Source organism: Habropoda laboriosa, unplaced genomic scaffold (assembly GCF_001263275.1).
Source record: "Habropoda laboriosa isolate 0110345459 unplaced genomic scaffold, ASM126327v1 scaffold47, whole genome shotgun sequence".
In the NCBI taxonomy this organism is placed as follows: Eukaryota; Metazoa; Arthropoda; class Insecta; order Hymenoptera; family Apidae; genus Habropoda; species Habropoda laboriosa.
The window spans coordinates 432,789-448,253 of NW_017100176.1; the positions used below are offsets into that span (position 1 = coordinate 432,789).

The window sequence follows — 15,465 nt, forward strand, 5'->3', positions numbered from 1 at the left end:
CCTTCCTCCCTTGGATCCACGTACAGACGGCCCAACGTAGCAACGTAATTACCTGCGAACAGCTGTAAGGATCGCGGTGAGTTTTCAAACTGTGCCGCCGTCACTGGCTCCTCCTCCTCACGGTTTCTCCCGCGAGGATGTCACGCGAAATTGGCATCATTATCAGAAGTTTATCGTTATCGCTGTTACATTGGACGAAACGAAAAGACTTCCCTGCCGTAGGGTGGTTTGGTCATTTAAAGGGAAGCTCGTTCCGAACGAATACGCCAGCTGAATTCTTAGGGCGGAACCAGACAATCGGTGGTAGAATCTCCGTTTCTTTCCTAGACAAAGCCGGGGCGATTCGTGGCCGAGTTCTGATGCGAGCTTCTTGAGAATTCTACGGATACGGGAAATTTTTAGATTCGACCTTTAATAGGGGCAGGGGAATTACAACGGGTTCGGATTGCGGAAAATGGCGAGATGGTTTGTGAGAGAATCGAGGAAGTTGAATTTTTGATATAGCGCGGCAATTTAAATCTGGTTGCTTTGTTTATTTCGAAGGAGACGCGGAACCTTTGGAAAGAGAGAGAAGTTCTAAATATGTATGCAAAGATAAATGAGAATAATTGTTTTGTAACTACTAAAAATTTCCTGTATTTTCGTTGAGGTACATTTTTTTCAATTGACTATATTCTGCTTATCTATTTTCATAATTCATAATTTATTTCTTAATTTAATATATTTAAAAAAAAAGAATATTTTTCTTAAATTAGTAATCACGTAGATTGAATACAATTGCTCTACTTTTCTACACTACGTAATTTTAATGAATTAAATAAATTAATAAATATAAATTATAAAAAAAATTAAAATAAGTAATAGTAATTAAAATTACATTAATATTTCATCAAAATATCCCTTTAATCAGGCATATTACCAAATCAAAACAAACCATATAAAAGAATAAAATTCTATATTTAGGATATGAGCCTAAAAGCTTAAGTTTAGCTTATCTATATAAATACATACTTAGATATAACATAAAAATCAACTTTTAATTGCAAATTAAATATTATAAATTTAACTAATATCCACCTACTTATAAACCAAATAAAAATCTATAAAAACCCATAATATAAATAAATTAAACAATCATTAAAATACACCTTTTAGTAGTACACGTTTTAGTAGTACTAAAATTACGTAGTACTTAAAATTACTTAAAATTGCAATTTTATTAAAGAGCAAAGTAACCATTACGGGTATAAAATACAGATTCTCATTGTTTGTTGTTAAACAAAACAGCGTGATGCAAAACACGAACAAACACTGCTACGTATCTGAATAACATTTATGAATCGTTAATTTAAATTGAATGTTAATACGCTGACAAATTTAACGCTAACGTTCGTGAATATTTCATACTTCATATTTCACGAAAGAATTTACGCGAAATTTCTTTAGCACGACAGTTGAAAACATAATTATATTTCACCGTCATACTTTTTCCCCAAATAAATCTGTACGAGCTATTTCCATCGCGATACGCTTAAAAAGTAATTTCTCACGTTTAAATCAAGTTAGAGATTATGAAGCATTAACTGCAATAAAAACTTAGTATTGCAAATAGAAAATGGTAATGAAACAGAGTGGTGAGATAAGAATTTCCGAGAAATGAAAGGGTTCAGTTATGTCAACAATCACTATCATTTCTCGGGTAACTGTTAAATATGTAATACAAATTCTAACCGAAAATCGTGTGTGTAAGGAATTTTCTATTTCTTTCGAGAGCATTCGAACCGCGGAAGATATATAAACACATTCACTTCTGTTTTGTTTGGAATAACCGAAAACTTTCTTATATAAATAAGAGGCGAGCAACAAAAGCGAGTCAGTCTGTCTGTGCAAATAGTGCAATACCCTGTGTCTGTAAACGTCTGTTTTTCTCGTTAGTGTATATAATAAAGTACGCGGTAGATTTTTTTTCTAAAAGAAAGTTTTCCGTGTTTCTTACATACGTAAAATTTTTCAATAGAAATTTTCTGCTTTAAAAGTGCCCGTTTCCATAAAACTCGTAAACATTGCTGCGCTTTAAGTAAAGATCTTTCAAGTTGTTACATTTAAACGATCAGTCTTACTAAATTCCTCAATTATTAAATACGTTCGTAACGATCACAGAAGAACACGGAGAGCAATATCGATACTGTATCGATTCCCAATGGTTTCCTCTAACGTATTGTTTTATCGTGACGTACAACAGGAGAGAATACTTCTGAGATTTACCAGCGGTGGATGCTTTTCCATTAAAGTTTTATGCAATCAATCAAATCGTTCTATACGGATCTCCCGCGTTACAATCGGATCGAGTTCAAGATTGAAAATCAACCATACATTTTTCGCCTCGAGTAACGAAATATTTTTTTAAATAAATCCGACCATTTTCTTCGTCACGTATTTCGTGTTCTCTGGTCTGGAACGTATTTCGCGTTCCGAATAGCAACTAACTCGAAAAATGAATGTACATTATGCTGATTTCGTTGTGGGATACATACTCATGCATTGAATTTAATTGAAAAAATTTCCAAGTCTCGACCGGAAAATTTTTGTACTTTCGTCTCGTTGACGTTGATTTGTTAAATTACTTATGGAAGTCTTTGAACTATTCAGGCGAAAGTTGAAAAATTTATTAAATCGATTAGTTTAAGTATTACTTTAATCGTCACCTTAACATTGACTAAATAACGTTTCATATCGATTTAGAAATTTTATATTAAACGTGCATCCTTTCTTCATTATACAAAAACATTCGTTAGATCAGCTTATTAACCCTTTGTCACACTCGACATTTTTAAATTGCCAGTTTAAATATGTATCATATTTCGCAATATTTCTTTTATACTCAGGTAAGCAACACTGCATGTATATGACCCTTTTTTGTACCAAATAAGTCCAATTGTTACAGAAAAGTGTCGTATACATGTAACGAAGCAATTGTTTACATTGCTTCCTATCGGACCAATTGTCCTTTCGAAGTACATTCTAAATAAAACACTGAAAATAATGCGGAGTTATTGGGAAGAAAATGAGAAAAAGATTCAGAGTGCAAAGGGTTAAGTATCATTTAACATCGACTTAACCCTTTGCAATCGAGTGGCGACTGAGAAGCGAAATTAAATAACTGCTACTTGGTGAATAATTAATCAAGACAGAGAACAGACCTATGGGTCGCGATAAATTTGTTCACCATAGTGAAGCAGAGAATACATACGGCTATTTAAATAACATAGTACAGTGTATTTCTACGTTAGTTTAAAAAAATTTCAAAGATCCGATTTGCAATCTTTCCTAAGGCAAAATCACCTCCGAGTGCAAAGGGTTAAACTTTTCATAAATGTAGACACAAAATGTCCACCCTTTCTTTATCTACAGTTGGTCAGGAGATCTGGTAAATCGAAGAATATGTTAAATCCCACCGAGAAGGCAATGAAATGTTCGAAAGGACGAGGAGAACGAGTATTCTCTTTCCTCTTCTACAACGAGTTACATCTTGAAATCGCACTAGGATTATTAATTTCACCTCAACAACCCGTAAGGGAGTTCCTTGGACGGCGGAGGAGTTGGTGTAAGGTGTAGTTGGTACAAACCGCAGATCCCCTGACGACTATTTCGACCCCTACGATTTCACTCCGCTAATTCGGAATGCCCGGCGAAGCGTTGACGCTTTAAGACGATTCTGAAATAACGAGGCATCATTTGGCGGAAAGGAAACATCGATCGGTCGAGTTAATCTGCTGGAGAAAACAGCTGTAAAACATTTGGTAAATTGGATCTAATACGAAGTAATAAGGGAGTGTAAGGGAGTACTACTCTGAGGAGTTTGAAAAAAAAAAAAGGAAAATTTTGGGAATTTTTTTTATAGGTAATTGTTGAACGAAATCTGTCAATTTTTTTCAGAGGATGTAAATGTAACTTTCAGCTTCTTTCGACAATTTTTGAAGAGTAGTTACACAATGGAGGAGTTATTTGTTGATCGCAAAACCTCTTCTGCTGGAAAGAATTAGATCGAGTGAAATAAAAAATAGCGTCGGATTTTTGAAAAATTGTAATTATTATAGAAATGGTGACAATTGAATAGGAAAAACCTCTTTTTACCAAGAAAGGTCAACTTCAAATTTAAACAACTGACATATCGAAAAATCGTGCGCTACATTCTCCAGATAATACATTTTTATTCATACATCAAGAAGAATTTTTGATTTCAGACGTTCCAATCCTTGCCGACGATGGCGGTCAGTTCTCCTCCATTTTGTAACACTTTTACGTTTTAAAAATTGAAGAAAGAAGCTGAAAGTTACATTTATATTCTACGAAAAGATTGAAACTTTCCATTTACTAGTTACCTATGAAAAAAATGCTCAAACTTTACCTATTTTTGTATACAAATCAAATTTGTATATACGAGTTGTTAGAACGAAAATCTCGCAGAGAATAGCATTGTGAAGTGGAAAATTAAACGAACTAGCTACGTCCAAACAAGAATCAAGTAGGACATCGTAGCTCAGATCCTGTTAACTCCAGCAAGCAGAGAGCAGGCGATGCCATAAATCACCCACGAAGTTGTCAACTCGTCACCCTCTATTTTACAAATTCACTAGCTACCGAAAACTAGTTCCACCTCCGCAAATCAAATCATCATTTATATACTTCTCTTTTATCATTTCTTTAAAAACTACTGGCAAACTCACATGTACAATAGTATTTTCAACGCCTTAAAAATTACACCTTTAATTTACACAAAAATGAAATTATTTTACAATTCTATTAAGGATTCTAATTCGAATAAATTATTTTATAATTCTCTATTTATAATCACGTTTTTAGGCTTACACTGTAATCGACGCAAGACAGTGCCTTGAGAAAGTTCATTTGTTTGCCATGGATTGTGTATTTTCTGAAGGACTTGGGTCTGGCTGGAGGACGACACCAACTTTCTCTCGAAATATTGCCCAGCTAGATCAATCTCGACGGCAATTGACTTATCGTTAGCTCACACGCAGTGAAAAGAAGGATCTACGATTTATTGGCCGGTTTCCCAAACAAGGGACTTTTGTGCGACGTCCTGCAGGTCTTGTTTGCAGGACGAAGTGTGCATGATCTGTAGGCGCTGCGTAATCGTTTTTCTATAAAAGATTCTACAAAACTTCAGTTTCCACAAAACTGTGTAAATATTAGGTGCGGAAATGAATTGTTTCCAACTGAATTCACATAGTTGATTCAAATCCACCGAGTTTTTATCGCGATGACATTCGCTAGCTGTCAGAAAAATGGCAAAAGATCGTCAATAGTAATGGAAATGATTTCGATAATTAATCTATTTTCATTCCTTTTACAGAAAATTTTGATTGTAACGAAAATTCGAAAAGAATTCATTTCTAAATAATTGGTTGTGTCAACGAAGTTTTACTTTGCCATATATCCTAATTCCACGAACTTTAGGAATGAACAAGTCCACTTGGCAGAAATAAATAAGTTTTTATTTTAATAACAGAATAACAAACGAGTTCTTTTATACTTCTACCAACTATTTCAACTCGTCTCTGTTACAGAGTATCGGTATTCCTGCGAACTATAGGTTTCAAATCGAGCCTGCTGCAATTATCGGACGAACATAGAACTCGTAGATAACGGTATCAACAGAAGTTATATTTCCTTCGTTATTGTAACGAGATGACAAAAAAAAAAAAAAATGTCAATAATTCCAAGTAGCAAACACAGACGGAATAAACAAATTGGACAAACATGTTTGTTATCGATTAACTGTTAGCAGTCAGAGGTTTCATCGAATGAAAGCAATAACTCGTGGGTTTAAGCTCACCGCTCCAGGCGGTTATTAAATTACTGTTTCTCCCATGTTTCGTATCTTTGTTATAATCTTTGGATAAATCACTTCCAGATTTATTTTTCTGTAACACTTTTCACCTATTTCTACACGCGTACAACACGTCGGCGTGGTTTTTCATCGTGCAACTTGGAAACACCCTCGAATCGATCTTTCTAATAGTGCACAATTTTTTAGGCACATATGCAATATGATAAAATTAGATAAGGCACGTTGTTGTAACAAAATGAAATATTAAAAAATCCCTTGTTACTCTGAAACTAGAAGCCTTGTTCTCAGAATGTGAATAATAATTAACAACATTACTTATTATCAAAGTTACATATTTTATACAATTTGTTATGCAAAACGTTAAGTACAATACCTTCAAGTACGTTTAAGTGAAAAAATGTGCAAAAGGGTACCCGAGTACTGACATAAGGGTTAAAATAATTAAATTTCGAAATGCTAATAATTATTTTCTCTCGATTTTCCACACATTGCATCGTTTCATAATACCTTCGGTACTATTCCTCTCAGAGTAACAGTTATCAGATGTCCATTAATGATTTGTAATTGATACGTCACATACATAATTCAAAGCATTGCTTAAAAATTCCGAAACACTGCTTCCACGACTTTCTTACTTTTCGCTTTTTTCTTTTCCCACAAACTAAGATAACTAACCACTTCCGGTATTTTCAAAGATAATAGAAAACACTGAATTACACAACCTAATTCATAACGATTCTAAACACCTGCCAACAAATTTTCAATTACCACAGGAACATTCCCATTATTATAAAATTATTCCTGCACACGTTCGATTAACACCTGAACAAACCAAAGTACACCGATCGGACGTTGCGCAAAGAAAGCGACATCCGGAGCAGCGATAAAAATCGCGCACCGGTACCTAGAGACATCAAAAACGCTGAGCCAGCTTTCAACCGCGTAATCGCTTCTGCCCTAGCGTTCGCGCGGGGGAATTGAAACGTTGACGCGTGTCAGTGCTCTGCACCGAGCTCGAATGCTTGAGCATGTACGCGCCTAGGCGTCTCTTGAAACACCATAAACGTCTGTCACGATTGTTTCCCGCGGAAAAGCGTGTAAAGTAACACGCGTCGAACAGGATTCACCGTCTTACGTCACGCGGCACACTTTGTAGAATACAGGTAGCCAGGTGTGCAGCAGACAGCCGCTTTTGGAACCTGAGGAAGCCTCCACTGGCTAGATAAAGCCATATCGCTTTCAACGATATCTCTTGCGCTCGCTATACACCTGCTTTCGAGATCGCAACATAGTATCTCTCCTCCTCTACCTTCGCCTGTTTCATCTCACCGATGCATTTCTCCCCCTTTCACTCTCTTTCACTCTCTGTTACTGCGAACCTACTTTTCCAACATCGTCACTCCTCTGTTTCCTTCTCGATTTATCCTTCTCTCCCTCCCTCCCTCTCTCTCTCTTTCTCTCCGCGTTTCGTCGAGACCATCCCTCTACAGGTGCAAAGCAGATTGTCAAATATCCACAGGTTGTTGATTTTAGGGACTATGTGTTGCGAATAGCATATCACCGCACGTGTCAAGCCGAATATAGACAAAGCTGAATGGAGTGCAAATGGAGTATGTGCTGCAGCGAGTAGCGGAAATTTTGATGGGTTCTTAGATTGTATCGTAGGCATGGCAGCTGAACCCCTGGGGAATTGTCGTTTAATAGGCTCCTTGCTTCGCCCGGGATGTTTGTTCGAAATAGAAATAGTTGTGCAGGATTTGTGGAATTGCGAAGAGGCGCCTTTCGTGATTAGTAGGGCGCATGTGTCACACTTGAGTAGTCTAACAAAAATTGATCTTAACCCTTTGGACTACAAATTTCTTTTTGAATTTTCTTTTCAATAACTCTTTATTATCTTACGAATTTTATTTGAAATGCACTTCAAAGGTCGTTTGGTTGATAGGAACCAATTTAAATAATTGTTTTTACTAATTATATTGAGAATAGCATTGAGGGTCATGTATATGTGTGCCTGTTGCTCATCCAGGTAAAAAAATATTGCAAAATATAATACATATTTCAACTGGCAAATTAAAAATTACTTTATTCGTACCTGTGAATAAAACTGATGTCGAGTCACAGTCGACAAAGGAGTCCAAAGGGTTAATTCGATGATTGATGAATAAATAAAAAATTTGTGAGAGAAATTGTTCGGTCACGAAAGGGTTAAATAACATACTTTGCGAGGCTCCAGAAACAGTCTAATTTATTTGTTCCAAACAAAGAAACTGGTTTTCAAGATTTAAGACGAGGATTCTTAGGTTAAGACACATTTTAGTCTCGTAAATTCTGAGGATTCTGAACCTCTTGGACTGTAGGATTCTTAGAATAATCGAACGATAGGACTCTGAGATCTTCTAATCTTTAGATCACTAAATTCCAAGCCAGCTAGTTTCACAGATTCTGGATTTGTGCATACTGTGTATCGGTTTCTCTTGTCAGAGGATTGAGAGGAATGAATAACCAGTTAGAGTACGCTAGAGTTTCAAGTGTGATCGAGGGATGCTCGTGCCAGAGCTATAGAAGCGTGAACGAAGAATTTAGTATAGATTCTAGAATACCAGAGATGCGAATGGAGAGTGTTTTTGACAGAGTGCTTCAGATTATGAACGAATATAGTAGAGCAGTAGAGCGAGAGAGAATACGAGGATGCAAGGATATTTAGTGTGGAAGATGCGTGCTTGAGTCAGAAAGAGAGCAATCTACTGTGAGAATCGAACGCTGCAAATTAACCAGTGAGTACAATTAAGATTTTAGACTTTCTCAGCTAGGTACAACACAGTTCTTACTGATGAGACTTTCAAGTGTAATCTGTATACTTATGGAAGAAAATTTCCGGCGTTTCACTGGCCAGAACTGTCCGCGAACAGTTCGCAAGCTGGAGCTCGCTAATGAGATCACTGCTCAAGAAAATGTCTACACTGCCGGCGAACATGGTTCGCGAACACCAGCGTGGACCCAGCACAAGCATTGCGGCTCACTTCTTCAGGATTCAAGTGGAATGTGCCTAACGAAGGGGCGTTATTTAACTGCTCATGTTTCAGTTCACTGCTTACTCTATTCTTCTCACTCGTTTCAGACATTCTTACAAGACATTCGGTTAGGTTCATTGAAATCCTTGAGTAGCCATGCATCCTTCGTTCATAATCTCAAACACTCTGTCTGAAACACTCTTCCTTCATACCTCTAACATTCTAGAATCTAGATTAGAGAGAACTTTACTTAGTCAGTTGAGCAATTAAAACGTTACTAAAATCATATCACTAATCACTTAGGTAGGATTTACCTTCAAATAATCCCTAAACTACACTCGCGTTCGTCTAATCCCTTTCTTCCAATTCCACACAAATCCACCAAACAGATTAGAACGAGCCACTGTCTGTCCAAAAGACAGGGGGCAGCCAAAGCGTTAAAAGAGTACATTCCTGGCCGAAGGTTCGAAATGGAATTTCGCAAACGAAAAGCGCCCGGAAGAATGACGAAAGGGGAAGGAAGTAGAGAAAAAAAAAAGAACGAACGAAAGGGAAAAACGGTGGGGGAAAAAAAGTGATCGTCGAGTCGGTTGACACGCTCCAATAACTCGGCTCGATTCTACCCGTTAATTGCTGGCGTACACGAGCAAGATTGCAAACGCTCGAACGCGATAAGCTCTCCCGGAGCCAAACATGATCACGTTCGATGCGCGTCCAAGATCATCGACGGAATTCAATCACTCCGATATCGCGATTTCGGTGAATCGGCCAGAGGCAGGAAGTTCGAGACGGTGCGCCTTCTCCAACATATAGCCCCTCTCTGGATCAGCCGCATCTCCTCTCAATGCAGCTCATATCTGAAGCCTTACGACGTCGAGGCTTGAGAAGGCGATAAGCGGTCGAGAGGGAGTTTCCCGGGGATTCCATCGAGGATTCGAGTGATGTTCGGCTTGTCGTGTTAACCAAGAGAGAGCGCGGAACTACCAGTCGAGCGGTTTGCGAGGAAACCGGGAGAAGGTTAGAGGCGGAAGTAGGTACTTGAATATGGAAATGGGATGGCCCGGCGCAAATGCAAAGCTCGAATCTATCAATTTCACTCCCCAGATAACCGCGATTCTAGGTGATGCCGGAGAGCCCAGCTGGCCTCGGTAATCCGTTGATTCGAAAAGTAAACACAAAGGCAACGGAAACGTGCGATCCCGCCGCCGAAAGAGGCAACGATAGGCGGGAGAGCGATGAAGGGAGAGATTCAGTCGCGTGAAAAGAGACACAAAAATTTGGAAAAAGTTGGACGATATTGTCAACAATCGCGAATTGTTGTGTTTCGTTTCTCGAAGTAGCCCCTCTGTGACAGAAATACACTTGACACGTCTGTGACGCAAATTGTTCTTTTCAAGTCTGTCTTTGGAATGTTGTTTACATTCTACTATTGTCGTCAACGTCTTCACAGTTTTTATGAAAGCAAGAGTGTTATTCAAAAGAACACTTGATCTTGACAGAATTTTAGACCTAGATACGGTTCTTCACAGTTTCTGAGTTTCTGTGGTGGTTTTTCTAAGTTTGAGACAAAACTTGATCCCTTTGCTCCATTTTCAAATTGACAGAAAAAATGTTTGAAATGTGTTGTTCCTTTCACTATACAAACAGCTGAAATTAGATGTTCAGGGTGCTTACAGATAGTGGCGGACTCTGAAACACTTTGAATCGTTTAGAATTCGAACATGATTCGATACTTCAAACCTTCGATAAGTCTTGAATCTTGAGCCTTGATAGGTCTTGAAAGTTTTGATATGTCCCGAAAGCTTGATGAGTACTCAATGTCTTGCAAGCATTTCTAGTGCCCGTGTCCAAGTAGTATCATTGACATAAAACGTTAAAGATACTGAATACTCATCAAGCTTTCAAGACCTATCAAAACTCAAGATTCAAGACTTAACTAGTCCTCCAAGTGTCGAATTAGGTTGGAAGTGATTCGAATTTTCACAGTATTGGCAACGTACATAAACTTATTTTGAGAACATTAGAACTCACGTTCCAACATCAATCCAGGAACTTCATTGTCAGACCGTAGCTTATGTCTGTTAGGGGACAATCCCAACCTTCTGCTAGAAATACAAGCACCATCGCTGCTACCTTTGTTATTACAATTTATTTTGATCATCTAAGCCGCTAATATCGATTCTTTAATAACGTGTGTACTTACACGTGTATCTTGATCCCCCTTTCGTGACCCTCCCCTTCGAACCTTAACATTTTTACGGTTTATCGAAATGTGGGGCACGCAGTGGATCATGGTTGTACAGGATTGTATATTCTTACTGTACAACGCCATTTCTTCGCCGATATGCAAATACTTGGCATGTTATTGAATGTGAAATATTAGGAGCTGGAATTTATTTTAAAGGTCCCGAAGCGTTACGAATAGTATCGTATGGATCGTGGGAGGGGATACTGAACGGTGACAATTTTTTATATATAAAGAATAATTGGGTTTTTCGTGAAACGAAGCAGCTAAAATCTATCAAATTAAAAATAAAACAGTAAAAATTAAATCATTTCTGAAGTAATAAATTTCCCCTGGAACAATGTGACCAGGTTAAATGTTTAAGCAAATGATCATATTTTAAGCACGATCATATTTTGAAAATTTTTTTAAATTGAAACAATAGTTTTGGCAACCTTAAGTTAAAATACAAGCTCATCGCGAAAAATGATGTTCGTTCAATGATTATTTCCAAAAATTAATACTCTACACGATTACTAGAGCAACGATAGTTAACTTTTCGAATTTTTCTTTCAGTTTTTTTGTTTTCATTCGAAGAAAGGCGGATTAGTTTTTATTCCTAACGCCACCTTGTCACATTATTGCAAATGACTTAAAAATCATGCGGCCCGTTACGATGCACACCTTGCATACTCAATTTTTCCTCGTGTAGGACGTCGCTGGCCGGGCAGAGCAATTTATCTTCGGCCGTCTTGAATATCTCCTCCGTTTAGGTTCTAGAAAATTTGTTACGAAATTGCTGGCTACGAAGGCCGATGCAGGATGGGTGTCGTAAATTTGTACGAAATAGTCTTTTTATCGGAATCTAACGATTAATGATGATTTATCGAGTGCAAATGTTCCCACTCAGATAACTCATCATAAATCCTTCTTGAATTTTTCATCCCCCTTCGTAAATTGAACTAACGGGGAAAAAGTAGGCGAGAGTTCAAGGTTTTACGAATAACATTTTAACCTAGATCTCTTGAACCACATGCGAGGTCTGACAATAAAGTTACCAGATTGATGCTAGATTTCCGAGACTTTGAAGGCGTGTCAAAACTTTAAAGACTCGATACTTATCAGGACTTAAGATTCAAGACTTATCAAAACTTTCAAGACGTATCGAAAACTTTAAGGACACAAGATTCAAGGATTATCGAGATTTTCAAGACGTATCTCAAATTTTAAAGACTCAAGACTTATCGGGACTCAAGATTCAAGACTTATCAAAACTTTCAAGACGTATCGCAAATTCTAAGGACACAAGATTCAAGGATTGTCGAGACTTTCAAGACGTATCTCAAATTTTAAAGACTCAACACCTATAATTTTTTAACGACTGTTTAAGTCTGTTTCACATTCAACGAGTTTCATCGTACCAAGATACCTCAGACCGGTAACAGAATTACCGTGAATTTTTTTCATAGGTAATTAGTAAATGAAAAATTTCAATTTATTCAGAGGATATAAATTTAACTTTCAACTTTTTTCTCCAATTTTTAAAAAGCAAAAATGTTACAAACTGGAGGAGTTATTGCAAAACCTCTTCTGCTAGAACATCGTTCGCTGGCCACCATCCCCGACAAGATTTGGGACATCCGAAGCAAAACATTCTCCTTCATTTATAAATAAAAACGAATTATGTACAACGTAGCGTAAAATTTTTTCGATTTCCCAAATATCTAATTTCTTAGAAACGTTTAGAGCTGATTTTTATTGGTAAAAAGAGGTTTTTCCTCTTCAAACTATCACCATTTCTGTGATAATTACAATTTTCGAAAAATCTTACGCTACATCGTAGATAATACATTTTCATTCATAAATCAAAAAGAATTTCTTATTTCAGAAGTTCCGATCCTTGCCTGCAACGGCGGCCAACAATCGATGTTTTAGCAGAAGGAGTTCCCCAACAACTCCTGCATTTTGTAACACTTTCACTTTTAAAAAATTGTCGAAAGAAGCTTAAAGTTACATTTACATCCTCCGAAAAAATTGACACTTTTCATTCAGCAATTACCTATGTAAAAAAATTCCCAAACGCCTCAGGGTGATGTAGCCCCTCAACCTCTGCCCATGACTCGTACACGAGTTCACATTACAAGCATTATACGAATGCTTTGATATTTATCGTTCATAATGCAACGCGGAGCAGCAGCGTGTTCAAGTGGCCGAAGGATCGTTGTACCGTGTGCAAGTCAATTCTTGTTCCTCGTCCCTTCGCTGCATTACGCGATAACGAGCTTGTCCCGTATGTTTGACTCGCGGCTCCGCCGGATGCAAGTCCTGCGAATTTGACCAGGCTCGTGTCATTCGATACACAAAAGCATCCGCTCGATTTACGAGCGCGTAGAGTTTCCTGCGAGTGAGGTTTACGCTAGGCGACAAGTGTGCCGCAGAAGTGAAACCCCTTTCGTAACGCAGCAACCTTCTACTGTTCCACTGTTGCGCATTAGCTTCCGAACAAAATTGCTGAGGTTCAAGGGAACTGCGTTTACAAGGCGGATGCACCTAAATTCCATTAATTCCATTTAAATTCCATTATACGCTGTTGTATTACGCTATTTTCGTACCACGTTGCCTGAACCACCAAAGGGTTTCGCGTAAATAATAGAGCTGTTCGCCGAACTTCTTATACGGTATCTTCATGTTCATGGGTTATCGCAATTGTGTACCTGGTGTTAGCTGCAGGAGTTGTTATAGGGAGAAAAGAGGATATTCTGTTAGGAAGTAGGGTGGATTTGGGGAGATTATCTCTTTTTATGGATTACTGCTTTGTACTTCATATTTACAAATATGTATGTAAGTAAAATTTAGTAAAATTGCTTAAAAAATTATTATACAAATTATTTCACTCTTATAATCAACAGATGTACACTTTTCACTATACAATTTTTGAAGAGTTAGTGAAAAATGCAAATTTTCAAGTAAAGGAAATATCAACATAGAAAAAGTGTCAGTCTGATAATTTCTACATTTATGATAAAATTAATATTTGCTAATTGTTGAGAATTATTTTCAAGCATACATACTTGTAATATGACTTTTACATTTTAATTTTCGTAAAGAAATATAGGCTGTTTTATTAAAAAAAAAAACAAAGCAAAGTGACTTTCAGAACTTTGTATGTAAACAAGATAATTATTCTAACGTGTATCTTCCTTAAAATCATGCAACTGTTGCTTCATACACTTTTCCGTACAGCTAATACTTTACGAGTAATTTCAAATTGTCAAGTTAGGCGAACCCACCTGTACAGTGCAAAATATTCAGTATTGTGCGTGTTCCCAATAGGAAACTAAAGATTCTAAACAGCCTCTAAAGGTTCGGATGTTTCTTATTCCAGTATTATTTTCTACGAGGCAAAAGTATTGTAACTACATGTCGTCGAGTTTCGTCGTTCGGGGTTTAAGTTTAAAGGCAGTAGCGGGACGGAAGCCATCGACGAAAGCAATTTGGTAATAGCCGTAAAACGACTGCAGAGAACTCTGGCAATAAAGTTGATTTAACCGATGAAACAGAAGTTATGGATATTGAAAATGGAAAAAAAGAGTAACGTGATAGCAACGATCCGTCACTAAAAGATTCAATGCTTGAAGGAATGCTAGCGAAAGTTAGGCAGAAACGAACGATATCACACCGGAAGGACTGCTTCTACGGAAAAAGGGGAATAATATTTCAGGCCAAAGTAAATTCAAATCACTATATGCACGTAAAAGTCGTGTTTTATTCGCTACAAGGAAAACGGTGAAAAAATGGATTTACAACGCGTCTATTGCTATTGAGTTGGCGGTAGACAGGCGCTATAGTAGGGGCCAAATATATTGGCCAGTCAAGGTCACTTCTCCTCCGCCGATTTTCGATTTCACTATCACTGTTTCGTAATTAACAGCCATCATATAGTCTTTCCATAGCGCCTCTAAATTATATAAAACATAAGACTCCAAATATTCCAAATATAATTAACATTTGCAAATTTTCCACTTGTGAATGGAAATACCGTTAGTCGTAAGTGGTCATTCATTTATTTTGCAGAAACCTAAAACGGAACACGGTGTACGGCCCTAAATGCGGCGACATCAATCAGTTCTACAGCTCCAGGATTTAATTTACGACCTCGCTATATCGTGGCCCGCACTATACCTTTAGTGAGGAGAGACTTATTGAAAATTTAGACATTAGTGCATCCCTCTCTAGCAGTGGAGCGTAGGAAGTATCGCCACAATTGCAAAAAAAAAAAAAAAAAGAGATGAAAGAAGGTGTATCATTCTAAGCAAATATCGCGTTACAAAAACAAATACATCCGTATACCTATGACG

At 37.4% G+C, this 15,465-nt stretch overlaps 1 protein-coding gene across 1 annotated transcript in view; it reads right to left on the minus strand.

Moving 5' to 3' along the window:
• LOC108578786 (autophagy-related protein 16-1-like) overlaps nucleotides 1–15,465 on the minus strand; it is a 433,092-nt gene that overhangs the window by 337,751 nt on the left and 79,876 nt on the right. The window lies entirely within an intron of this gene.